The sequence below is a fragment of the Hypanus sabinus genome, chromosome 5 (genome assembly GCF_030144855.1).
Source record: "Hypanus sabinus isolate sHypSab1 chromosome 5, sHypSab1.hap1, whole genome shotgun sequence".
Classification (NCBI taxonomy): domain Eukaryota; kingdom Metazoa; phylum Chordata; class Chondrichthyes; order Myliobatiformes; family Dasyatidae; genus Hypanus; species Hypanus sabinus.
In genome coordinates this window covers 158,485,383-158,498,675 of record NC_082710.1, presented here as the reverse complement: position 1 = coordinate 158,498,675, position 13,293 = coordinate 158,485,383, and the positions used below count along the sequence as shown (strand labels likewise).

General features: G+C 50.6%; 1 protein-coding gene across 9 annotated transcripts in view; it reads left to right on the top strand.

Annotated features, from left to right (window-relative positions):
• The window catches only part of syngap1a (synaptic Ras GTPase activating protein 1a), a 640,363-nt gene that overhangs the window by 328,232 nt on the left and 298,838 nt on the right, over positions 1-13,293 (top strand). The gene's annotated exons all lie outside the window — the stretch shown is intronic.

Sequence of the window (13,293 nt, the reverse complement as noted above, 5' to 3'; positions counted from 1 at the left end):
CCATTCCCGGTCCCTGTCCCCAGTGTCCCTGTGAATTATCCCATTCCCGCTCCCTGCCCCCAGTGTCCCTGTGAATAATCCCATTCCCGGTCCCTGTACCCAGTGTCCCTGTGAATAATCCCATTCCCGGTCCCTCTACCCAGTGTCCCTGTGAATAATCCCATTCCCGGTCCCTCTACCCAGTGTCCCTGTGAATCAGCCAGTTCCTGGTCCCTGTACCCAGTGTCTCTGTGAATAATCCCATTCCTGGTCCCTGTACCCAGTGTCCCTGTGAATAATCCCATTCCCGGTCCCTGTACCCGGTGTCTCTGTGAATAATCCCATTCCCGGTCCCTGTACCCTGTGTCCCTGTGAATAATCCCATTCCCGGTCCCTGTCCCCAGTGTCCCTGTGAATTATCCCATTCCCGCTCCCTGCCCCCAGTGTCCCTGTGAATAATCCCATTCCCGGTCCCTCTACCCAGTGTCCCTGTGAATAATCCCATTCCCGGTCCCTCTACCCAGTGTCCCTGTGAATCAGCCAGTTCCTGGACCCTGTACCCAGTGTCTCTGTGAATAATCCCATTCCTGGTCCCTGTACCCAGTGTCCCTGTGAATAATCCCATTCCCGGTCCCTGTACCCTGTGTCCCTGTGAATCAGCCAGTTCCTGGTCCCTGTACTCAGTGTCTCTGTGAATAATCCCATTCCTGGTCCCTGTACCCAGTGTCCCTGTGAATAATCCCATTCCCGGTCCCTGTACCCGGTGTCCCTGTGAATAATCCCATTCCCGGTCCCTGTACCCGGTGTCTCTGTGAATAATCCCATTCCCGGTCCCTGTACCCAGTGTCCCTGTGAATAATCCCATTCCCGGTCCCTCTACCCAGTGTCCCTGTGAATAATCCCATTCCCGGTCCCTCTACCCAGTGTCCCTGTGAATCAGCCAGTTCCTGGTCCCTGTACCCAGTGTCCCTGTGAATTATCCCATTCCTGGTCCCTGTACCCAGTGTCCCTGTGAATCAGCCAGTTCCTGGTCCCTGTACCCAGTGTCTCTGTGAATAATCCCATTCCCGGTCCCTGTCCCCAGTGTCCCTGTGAATTATCCCATTCCCGCTCCCAGCCCCCAGTGTCCCTGTGAATAATCCCATTCCCGGTCCCTCTACCCAGTGTCCCTGTGAATCAGCCAGTTCCTGGTCCCTGTACCCAGTGTCTCTGTGAATAATCCCATTCCTGGTCCCTGTACCCAGTGTCCCTGTGAATAATCCCATTCCTGGTCCCTGTACCCGGTGTCTCTGTGAATAATCCCATTCCCGGTCCCTGTACCCAGTGTCCCTGTGAATAATCCCATTCCCGGTCCCTCTACCCAGTGTCCCTGTGAATAATCCCATTCCCGGTCCCTCTACCCAGTGTCCCTGTGAATCAGCCAGTTCCTGGTCCCTGTACCCAGTGTCTCTGTGAATAATCCCATTCCTGGTCCCTGTACCCAGTGTCCCTGTGAATAATCCCATTCCCGGTCCCTGTACCCGGTGTCTCTGTGAATAATCCCATTCCCGGTCCCTGTACCCTGTGTCCCTGTGAATAATCCCATTCCCGGTCCCTGTCCCCAGTGTCCCTGTGAATTATCCCATTCCCGCTCCCTGCCCCCAGTGTCCCTGTGAATAATCCCATTCCCGGTCCCTGTACCCAGTGTCCCTGTGAATAATCCCATTCCCGGTCCCTCTACCCAGTGTCCCTGTGAATAATCCCATTCCCGGTCCCTCTACCCAGTGTCCCTGTGAATCAGCCAGTTCTTGGTCCCTGTACCCAGTGTCTCTGTGAATAATCCCATTCCTGGTCCCTGTACCCAGTGTCCCTGTGAATAATCCCATTCCCGGTCCCTGTGCCCGGTGTCCCTGTGAATAATCCCATTCCCGGTCCCTGTACCCGGTGTCTCTGTGAATAATCCCATTCCCGGTCCCTGTACCCTGTGTCCCTGTGAATAATCCCATTCCCGGTCCCTGTACCCGGTGTCTCTGTGAATAATCCCATTCCCGGTCCCTGTACCCAGTGTCCCTGTGAATAATCCCATTCCCGGTCCCTCTACCCAGTGTCCCTGTGAATAATCCCATTCCCGGTCCCTCTACCCAGTGTCCCTGTGAATCAGCCAGTTCCTGGTCCCTGTACCCAGTGTCCCTGTGAATTATCCCATTCCTGGTCCCTGTACCCAGTGTCCCTGTGAATCAGCCAGTTCCTGGTCCCTGTACCCAGTGTCTCTGTGAATAATCCCATTCCCGGTCCCTGTCCCCAGTGTCCCTGTGAATTATCCCATTCCCGCTCCCTGCCCCCAGTGTCCCTGTGAATAATCCCATTCCCGGTCCCTCTACCCAGTGTCCCTGTGAATCAGCCAGTTCCTGGTCCCTGTACCCAGTGTCTCTGTGAATAATCCCATTCCTGGTCCCTGTACCCAGTGTCCCTGTGAATAATCCCATTCCTGGTCCCTGTACCCGGTGTCTCTGTGAATAATCCCATTCCCGGTCCCTGTACCCAGTGTCCCTGTGAATAATCCCATTCCCGGTCCCTCTACCCAGTGTCCCTGTGAATAATCCCATTCCCGGTCCCTCTACCCAGTGTCCCTGTGAATCAGCCAGTTCCTGGTCCCTGTACCCAGTGTCTCTGTGAATAATCCCATTCCTGGTCCCTGTACCCAGTGTCCCTGTGAATAATCCCATTCCCGGTCCCTGTACCCGGTGTCTCTGTGAATAATCCCATTCCCGGTCCCTGTACCCTGTGTCCCTGTGAATAATCCCATTCCCGGTCCCTGTCCCCAGTGTCCCTGTGAATTATCCCATTCCCGCTCCCTGCCCCCGGTGTCCCTGTGAATAATCCCATTCCCGGTCCCTGTACCCGGTGTCTCTGTGAATAATCCCATTCCCGGTCCCTGTACCCTGTGTCCCTGTGAATAATCCCATTCCCGGTCCCTGTACCCGGTGTCTCTGTGAATAATCCCATTCCCGGTCCCTGTACCCAGTGTCCCTGTGAATAATCCCATTCCCGGTCCCTCTACCCAGTGTCCCTGTGAATAATCCCATTCCCGGTCCCTCTACCCAGTGTCCCTGTGAATCAGCCAGTTCCTGGTCCCTGTACCCAGTGTCCCTGTGAATTATCCCATTCCTGGTCCCTGTACCCAGTGTCCCTGTGAATCAGCCAGTTCCTGGTCCCTGTACCCAGTGTCTCTGTGAATAATCCCATTCCCGGTCCCTGTCCCCAGTGTCCCTGTGAATTATCCCATTCCCGCTCCCTGCCCCCAGTGTCCCTGTGAATAATCCCATTCCCGGTCCCTCTACCCAGTGTCCCTGTGAATCAGCCAGTTCCTGGTCCCTGTACCCAGTGTCTCTGTGAATAATCCCATTCCTGGTCCCTGTACCCAGTGTCCCTGTGAATAATCCCATTCCTGGTCCCTGTACCCGGTGTCTCTGTGAATAATCCCATTCCCGGTCCCTGTACCCAGTGTCCCTGTGAATAATCCCATTCCCGGTCCCTCTACCCAGTGTCCCTGTGAATAATCCCATTCCCGGTCCCTCTACCCAGTGTCCCTGTGAATCAGCCAGTTCCTGGTCCCTGTACCCAGTGTCTCTGTGAATAATCCCATTCCTGGTCCCTGTACCCAGTGTCCCTGTGAATAATCCCATTCCCGGTCCCTGTACCCGGTGTCTCTGTGAATAATCCCATTCCCGGTCCCTGTACCCTGTGTCCCTGTGAATAATCCCATTCCCGGTCCCTGTCCCCAGTGTCCCTGTGAATTATCCCATTCCCGCTCCCTGCCCCCAGTGTCCCTGTGAATAATCCCATTCCCGGTCCCTGTACCCAGTGTCCCTGTGAATAATCCCATTCCCGGTCCCTCTACCCAGTGTCCCTGTGAATAATCCCATTCCCGGTCCCTCTACCCAGTGTCCCTGTGAATCAGCCAGTTCTTGGTCCCTGTACCCAGTGTCTCTGTGAATAATCCCATTCCTGGTCCCTGTACCCAGTGTCCCTGTGAATAATCCCATTCCCGGTCCCTGTGCCCGGTGTCCCTGTGAATAATCCCATTCCCGGTCCCTGTACCCGGTGTCTCTGTGAATAATCCCATTCCCGGTCCCTGTACCCTGTGTCCCTGTGAATAATCCCATTCCCGGTCCCTGTACCCGGTGTCTCTGTGAATAATCCCATTCCCGGTCCCTGTACCCGGTGTCCCTGTGTCACACCGCACTATCAGGTGAGAGTAAACATTCGCGATGAAAGAAAAGTAGACTCTATTCTGCAACAGCATGTTAGTGCAACATGTTTTATTTAATGCTAGGTGTAAAAATGCAAAAGCTCCCCAAGAGTTGTGGAGAAAATAAGTATTTACAAATAGGCAAATGAAAGCAAACATCTGTGTACAAAAATTTACAAATATACTGAAGGCTTCTCCATGTCACGCTTTTTCATTAACTTTCCAATGTAACTATTCACTAGCCATCACCTCTCTAGCAAAGCCAGACTAAGGGTTTAAATCTGCCTCTGCCTGGCCTAGAAGACCAGGAAATTGTACTGCTGGTCTCAGAGGAGGGGTAATCCTATGACCAGACCATAACAATTATTTCAGATGCAGAATTGGAACATTTTAAACAGGGATTCTAACATCCTACAATTTATTCCACAACAAGTGCCTCATATAAACCCATAGATCAATGTCCATGTGCTCAGATGAATATAAAAGGATCATGTCACCCCAGCAGCGGAGTTGCCTGAGTCGGTGTAGTGCACCTGCTCCCACTAAACCAGACATGATTTTAGGATGCTGTGAATTGTCCCTTGGGACTTTTAGGGCTGTTCTGATGTCTACAAACTGATGTAACAGTCTGAGTGAAAATAAATTAAACTGTTTGGAATGCATGTAACTAGAATCCTTATCTTTATGAGTTACATTGGGGCGTGGAAATGGTGAACTCCCAAGAACTGCAGAATGGGAGGGCAATGTGTGTGAAATACTTGGGAAACTAGACCAGAGACAGAACGAGGAGGAGTGACTAACCGGGCAAAGGGGCAAGGTTAGCGGGAGAATTAGCATTGCCACCCTGCTCTGTCACAAAGCCACCCCCCCCTTCTGGATTGCAGAAGGTGGGCATTCGGGAGAGATAGTCTGCCGTGACGTTGGTCTGACCTGCCTTTTGACGGATTTTGAAATGGAACTGTTGTAGAGCCAGGTGCCATCTCATGATATGTGCATTGTGGTTTTTCAGAGAGAGGATCCAGGTGAGTGCTTTGTGGTCAGTCTCCCAAATTAATTCTCTGCCTAGCAGGTAATACTGGAGGCTCTCCATGGCCCATTTTATGGCGACAGCTTCCTTGTCAATAGTGGGATACCTTGTCTCCCATGGTAGCGGTTTCCAACTAAGTTACCATACTGGCTGTTCTTTTCCCTCGTTCCCCTGGGCCATGACTGTTCCAATCCCCACTGCTGAGGCATCGAATTGGAAGGTGAATGGTTTGGGCTGCTGAGGACTGGTCAGGAGCACAAAGTCTCCTTCAGAGTCACAAGGACTTGCTCACATCCTTTAGTCCATCAGACTGGACTCTTTGCAGACCTCAGTATCATTTCTATTAGTGGGACTGCCATGGTGACAAACAGGGATAAAATGGCAATACCACCCCATTAACCCCAGGAAAGACCAGACCTGTTTCTTCATGTGGGGTCAGGGACTATTTCTGATGGCCTTGACCTTGTCGAACAGTGGCTGAACAAGTCCTCGCCCTAGCTGGTAGCCCAGGTACTGTATCTCAATGTGGGCCCATTCACACTTCTGAATACATATTCAGTGTCAAGCCAGTGTCTGCAGTCTTCTTCAGAACCTCCTCAAGGTGCTTTAGGTGGTCCTCCCAGATGACCACATCGTGCAGGGAGGCTGTACAATGCGTCTCGCATCACCTTAGTGCTGTCAGAGGGCCACTGGGGCTCCACGCAGCCCAAGTGGCATGACGTGCAATGAAAGGGGCGGAGGGGAGTGCTGAATGTGCTGTACTCACAGCGGGATCTGCCAATAACCCTGGCAGAGAGCAGGTTTGTTATAAATTTGGCATGGCCCAACCTTTTCAGTAGGTCAACAATCCATGACATGGGGTAGGCATGGAGTCAGCGCTGATTTTTCAGAAGTCAATACAAACCTCCAGGGACCCATCAGGCTTTGGCACACTCAACACCAGACTGCACTACTCAGTCTCAGAGGGCTTCACCACTCCCAGGCCCAACATGGTGCAGGCCTCAGCCTGGAGTGGTTCCACCAACCTCTCTGGGACTCGATCCTGTCGCTACCGGACAGGGGTGATGTCCTTCGAGTGTATGGTTTACACTGCCATTGTTGTTTGGCCAGTGGAGGACTGGAAGAGAGAGAGAGGTACTGCTAGAAGATTTGGTTCAGCCCCTCCTGTTGTTGAGGGGTCAGATGGCCCAGGTCTGGCTTTGGAGAAGCACACCAAGACTGCAGGTTTCAGTCATCTGTACCCCATCTTCCTCCGTCCGTTGGATAGGCAAGGAAAGCTTCGAGCCTTTCTTTCCTTCCACTCCCTCAGCAGGGTGACATGGCAAGCCTTTCCTTTCTGCGGACAGAGCAGAATGGGCTTGTTTCCTCAGGACTTCAAAAGGCCCCTGCCGCTTGGCCAAGAGTTTGTTCGTGGAAGTGGGAAGTGAAAGAATGACCTTCTGACCAGGGGTGAATTCATATTGCAGTGCCTTGTGATTATACCAACTCAAACTTGTTGCCTGCGTGGGGTGTAGTACACTTGCTGCCACTAAACCAGGCATTATTTCAGGATGACCCAAACTGTCCCTCGGATCTTTTGGGGCCGTTCTGATGTCTACAAACCGATGTAACAGTGTGTGCGAAAATAAATGAAACTGTTTGGAATGCCTGTGTAGAATCCTCATTTTCATGAGCTATAAATCAGTAGAGCACATTAACTGACGGGATTGATTTGATTGGCCAAGCTAGCAATTGTTTTACTGTTGGGGCATATAAACGGTGAACTCCCAAGAACCACAGAATGGGAAGGCAAAGAGTGTGAACGACTGGGGAAGCTAAACCAGGGACAGAATGACTAGGAGTCTCTAACAGGGCAAAGGGGCAAGGAAAGCATGAGAATTAGTATTGCCAACCTCTCTTATTAAACCCTGTGAATAATCACATTCCCCAGTCCCTGTATCTTGTGTCCTTGTGAATAATCTGATTCCCAATCCCTGTATTCAGTGTGTCCCTGTGAATAACCCTGTTCCTGGTCTCTATATCCCGTGTCAATTTGAATAACCCCATTCCCGGGCCCTTGTGAGTAATCCCATGTCTGATCCCTGTTCCCATTGTTTCTGTGAATATCCCCATTTTCAGTCCCTGTACCCTGTGTCCCTGTGAATAATCTATTCCTGCTCCCTGTACCCATTGCCCTTGGGAATAACCCCATTCCCAGTCCGTGTACCCATTGCCCTTGTGAATAACCCCATTCCCACTCCCTGTACCCAGTGTCCCTGGAAAGAAAAGGGAAAGAAGCCAGAATGAGTGGGGAGAAGGAGTGCAAATTGGGAGAAAGGGAGGATTTACCAGTGGCCAACAATTTTAATTCCATTCCCCATTCCCATTCCGACATGTTGGACAACGACCTCCTCTACTGGCATGGTTGGAGGTCAACACTTCATATCAGGTTGGAGGAGCAACACCTCATATTCTCATGGTCGCCTCCAACCTGAGGGCGTCAACAGCAATTTTTACCCCCCCCCCCCCCTTCATTTTCCATTCCCTATCTTGGCTTCCCTCTTAAGCTCATCTTCACCTCACCTGCCTGTCACCTCCCTCTGGTTCCCCTCCTTCCTCCCTTCCTCTCATATCCACCCTCCTTTCCTTGTAGATTCCTTCTTTATCCCTTTTCTTTTTCCACCTATCACCTCCCATTTTCTCACTTCATTCCCTCTCCCCCACCCTCCCACCGTTCCCCTCACCTGGTCCCCCCCATGACCTGCCTGCTTGAATTCTTTCCCCTCCCCAACCACCTTATTCTGGCTACTTACCCCTTTCCTCCCAGTCCTGTAGGAGGGTCCTAGCCCAAAACGCTGACTCTTTATTCCTCTCCATGGATGCTGCTGAGTTGCTTTAGCATTTTTGTGTGTGTTGCTTTGGATTTCTAGTATTTATAGAATCTCTTCTGGTTATGATTCTCTGCACATAATGTCACTTCAGTTGAGATACAGCACAGAAACAGACCCTTCCAGCCCAATGAGCCCACATTGCCCAATTACACCATGTGACCGGAACCACACAGTCATGGGGAGAATGTACGCATCCCTTACGGACAGAGTTGCAATTTAACCCGGCTCACTGGCGCTGTAAAACCATTACATTAACCACTACACTACCCTGCCGCTCCAATCCCTTTTCTGATTTGGTTACGTTGGCAGTGATGCCTTCCCATTTTAGTTTGGTTAAAGCTCTCTTATCAAGCATTTCTTAACTCTGAACAGCCATTCTCACTGAGACTCCTCTTCTCAGACCTGAAAGGGGCCGCTGTATGAATGGTTCGATAAATCAGCTGGATATGTCTGCCCAGTGCTTGTCTCTGCCTGGGACTGGGTGTACATTGGGATTGGATGGCCCCACTCCACACAAGCACAGCCGGTGTGTTTCTGGTTTCCTGCCAACAATTATATTCCGGAAACTGAGAGGCTATGGGCCAGCTCCGAGCAGCATATACACCGACATGTAGACAAAGAAGCCCCTAGTGCCACACTTACACACAAGGTACACAATGGGCACTCGAACAAACTTACAATGATAAGTATCATAACCGGCTGCAAGTCCTGATGAAGGGTCTCGGCCTGAAACATTGACTCTTTACCCTTTGAATAGATGTTGCCTGGTCTGCTGAGGTCCTCCAGCATTTTATGTGGGCTGGTTCGAGATCAGGAAATGGGACCTCAAATGTGCAGGGATATAAGAAGCTGCAGAAAGTAGTGGACTCTACCCTCAGGCACATCCCTCTCCTACATCTGGAATATCTACAGGAGGCACTGCCTCAAAAAGGCAGTATCCACCATCAAATATATCCACCACCCAGGTAATTCCATCTTCTGGCAGGCACCGTCGGACAGAAGTGTGAAGTCCCACACCACCAGGTTCAAGAACAGCTGCTTCTCTTCAATCCTTCATTTCATGAACCAACTTGGCCAGTGTTTTGCTCTGGGTGTCAGATGTGGGATTTCCTGAAGACCCCCAGCCTCCCCGATGGCCACATCTGCACCAGGTGCATTGAGATGCAGCTCCTTAGAGACCGTGTGAGGGAACTGGAGCTGCAGCTCGATGACCTTCGGCTTGTTAGGGAAAATGAGGAAATGATATACAGGAGCTACAAGGAGGTAGTCACCCACAAGGCAAACAAATGGGTGACTGTCAAGAGAGGGAAAGGAAAGCATTAGATAATGGAGAGTACCCCTGTGACCATCCCCCTCCATTTTGAGTACTGTTGGGGGGCAACCTACCGGGGGGAAACAACAGCAGCCATGCCTCTGGCACTGAGTCTGGCCCTGTGGCTCAGATGGGTAGAGAACTGAAGAAGGTGGCAGCAGTAATAGGAGACTCTATAGTCAAGGAGACAAATAGGCGAATCTGTCAATGCAAGAAAGAAACAGATGGTAGTTTGCCTCCCAAGTGCCAGAGTCCGAGATGTTTCTGATCACGTCCAGAATATCCTTAAAAGGGAGGGTGAGCAGCCAGAGGTCGTGGTACATATTGGTACCGACAACATAGGTAGAAAAAGTGAGGAGGTCCTGAAAACAGAATACAGGGAGTTAGGAAGGAAGCTGAGAAGCAGGACCTCAAGGGTAGTAATCTCAAGATTACTGCCTGTGCCAGGTGACAGTGAGGATAGGAATAGAATGAGCTGGTGGACAAATTGAAGAATTTGAAGAAGAGCTGCTGAAGAATTGGAGCAGGAGGTAGGGATTCCGATTTCTGGATAATTGGAACCTCTTCCGAGGCAGGTGTGACCTGTACAAAAGGGACAGGTTACACTTGAATCTGAGGGGGACCAATATCCTTGCTAAAGCTTTTGGGAGTGGTTTAAACTAAAATGGCAGGGGAATGGCAGCCAGTATGATACAGCCATGTGGACGAGCCAGGCAGCTTACAAGTAGATGATGTAGTATGTATTATGAATGTAAGGAAGGACAAGCCAATGATTGGGTACAAACGTAGACAGAGCAAAGAGTTAAATTGTACGACAAAGGCAAAATTAAGAAGGGCAAAGAACATAGGTGCTGTATTTAAATGCGCATAGTGTTTGGAATAAGGTGGACGAACTCATGGCTGCATGTCGGTAAGACATTGCAGGCATCACTGAGTCCTGCCTGAAAGAAGGTCATAGTTGGGAGCTTAACATCAAAGAATATACTTTGTACTGAAAGGACAGGCAGGAAGGCATAAGGTGATAGTGTGGTTCTGTTGGTAAGAGATGGAATTACATCTTTGGAAAGAGGTGAAAGGGTCAGAGAATGTTGAATCTTTGTAGGTGGAGTTAAGAAACTGTAAGGGTTAAAGAAAAAACATCATGGGAGTTATATATAGGCCTCCAAATAGTAGCCAGGATGTGCAGTTGAGATTGCAAAGGATGAATATTTTTAGACAGAATGCTCTGCCATAGACAACTGTAGAGACTAAGACCATGGGTATAGTTAAAGTAAAAACTGATAGTTTCCTGACCGGTCAGGGCATCAAAGGTTATGGTGAGAAAGCAGGTTTGCGGAGTTGAGTGGGATCTGGGATCTGCCGTGATGGAACGGCAGAGCAGACTCGATGGGCTGAATGGCCTTATTCTGCTTCTATGTCTTAGGTTTTATGGTCTCAGTATAACAGTGCTGTGAGCACTGGGACTTTATTACATTTTGTATTTTTTTGTTTTGTCTGTGTTCTTTCTTGTAGGATTGACCATAATTTATGTTGTGAATTTATGTTTTCCTTGTGAATGCAACTTATCCAATGCTGTGGCTCAGTGATGTTGTCACAAGTAAGTTTTTCATTGCAGCTGTGCAAACACGTACTTGGGCATATGGCAATAAACTTGACTTTGACTTTGACACATGCATGTACACACACATTTTTCCACGTGGGCAGAGGCAGGCACACACTTGCAGTCTCACAAATACACACACACGCACACGCGCACACACACTCACAAAACAATACACACATCAATTATCAATTACGTCATCACACACACACAAAACCCTGCCCATTCCACACTTACATAAAGATGGACACAGTTACACACACTGACTGTCAATTACACACACACACACACACACACATAAACACACACACACACACACACACACACACACACACACACACACACACTCCATACACATACGCTTATACCTTTTCTCCCTTTACCTCACACACCAATCCATACACCGCCACAGCATGCCACTAACACACACTCCCACACAGACTTCACATACACATTCTCCCACATAATTTCCATGTACACATACAGATACACGATCTCATGCTTTCGCGTTCTCTCACACACTTACTAAAGTAAACACATTTACCTAACTTCTACATTCTCCCATGCAGCCTCTCAAGCACAGAAATATTTTCCTCTAAATTTTTCGCTCTCTTGCTCTGCTTGCTCACTCCTCTTAACCTCCCCCTCCCTGCCCCTCTCTCCTCCTTCCTCCTCTCCCTCTCCTTCTAATCCCTCCTCCTACCTTTCCCTCATTCTCCTACTGTACCTCTCCCTGTCTCTCTCTCTCTCTCTCTCTCTCTCTCTCTCTCTCTCTCTCCCCCTCTCTCCCTCTCTCCCTCTCTCTCCCTCTCTCCCTCTCTCCCTCTCTCCCTCTCTCTCCCTCTCTCTCCCTCTCTCCCTCTCTCCCCCTTCTTGCCGGCTCTCACCCCCTACCCCCTCTCTACCCCGCCTACCCCGCTCTCCCCTTCACCCCTCTCCCTCCTCTCCCTTATCCCCTCTTTTCCACTCTTCTCCCGCTCTCTCACTCCTCACCCCTCTCACCCTTCTCCCCTCTCCTCTTCCTCTCGCTCTCTCCCCTCCTCCTTTCGCTCTCTCCCCCCTCTCTTTCCCCTCTCACTCTCTCTCCCCCTTCCTCTCTTACCGGCTCTCACCCCCTACCCGCTCTCTACCCAGCTCTCCCCTTCACCCCTCTCCCTCCTCTCCCTTCTCCCCTCTTCTCCACTCTTCTCCCCCCTCTCACCCTTCTCCCCCTCCCCTCCTCCTCAAGCCCTCTCTCTCCCCTCTCTCTCCCTCTCCCTCCCCCCTCTCTCCCTCCCTCCCTCTCTGCTTCTCTCTGACTTATTCACTTTCCAAGAAACACATACATACACTTGTCCATGGACACACCCTCAGTATATTTCCCTAAATAATTGCAAAAACATGCTCTGAGCCAGGCCCACTCACTGTTACTTCCTAACACACAATTACAACACTGTCCATTTATATAGCCTCTATAAAATTGGGGAACATCCAGGTGGTATTGGAGGTATGTGGAACAAGTTGCCAGAGGATGTGGTAGAGGCAGATACGATTATTGTTTGGAAGACTTTTAGACAGGTACATGAATCAGAAAGGTTCAGAGGGATAAAGGGCGAAACATAGGCGAATGGGACAAGCATCTCGGTTAGTGTGAAATTGTTGTGCCAAAACGCTGGTTTCCTTGCTGTGTAATTCCCTGTCTCTGTGACTCCCCATGGAACCATCAACCTGACCCAGCTTCAAACCTTTGCCCAGACAACTTAGAGCAGAAAATTACCCTACAATCCAGCCGCTGGTAGGAGGAAGCCAGAATGCCGGGGGGGAAACCACAGGCTCAGAAGGTGAACGTGCAGAGTCCACACAGGCAGGGTTGGGATCAAACCTGTTTTGTGGGAGCTGTGTGCTTGTGAACTGCATCAGTTAGTAGACTCACCTGTGCCCAGAAGGAATTGGAGCTGACGGGAGATTCCAGAGAAAAGCAGGGGCGGCTTGGAGCAGACTTGTAAGACCAGTGAGTTTAATTCTCGCCAAGTCGTCATACAGAGTTTGGCTGCCTCTCTGAACGGTGCTGAGTGATCCCGGGGCAGAGGTTGGTCTGAGGGGCTGTGTCGACAGAACCTTCTCTTCCCCTCCCCCCCCCACCCACCTGGTGCTAGTCTGGGAGTGTCCCAGCTCCGATCTCCAGCATGGAATCTGAGCCAGTGACCTTCAGACTCTGGACCCGGGACGGTCCCGCCCAGCATGGCACGTGTCCTAGGGTTTCAGCTCCCTGCAGCTAGGACAGAGGTGAAGGGA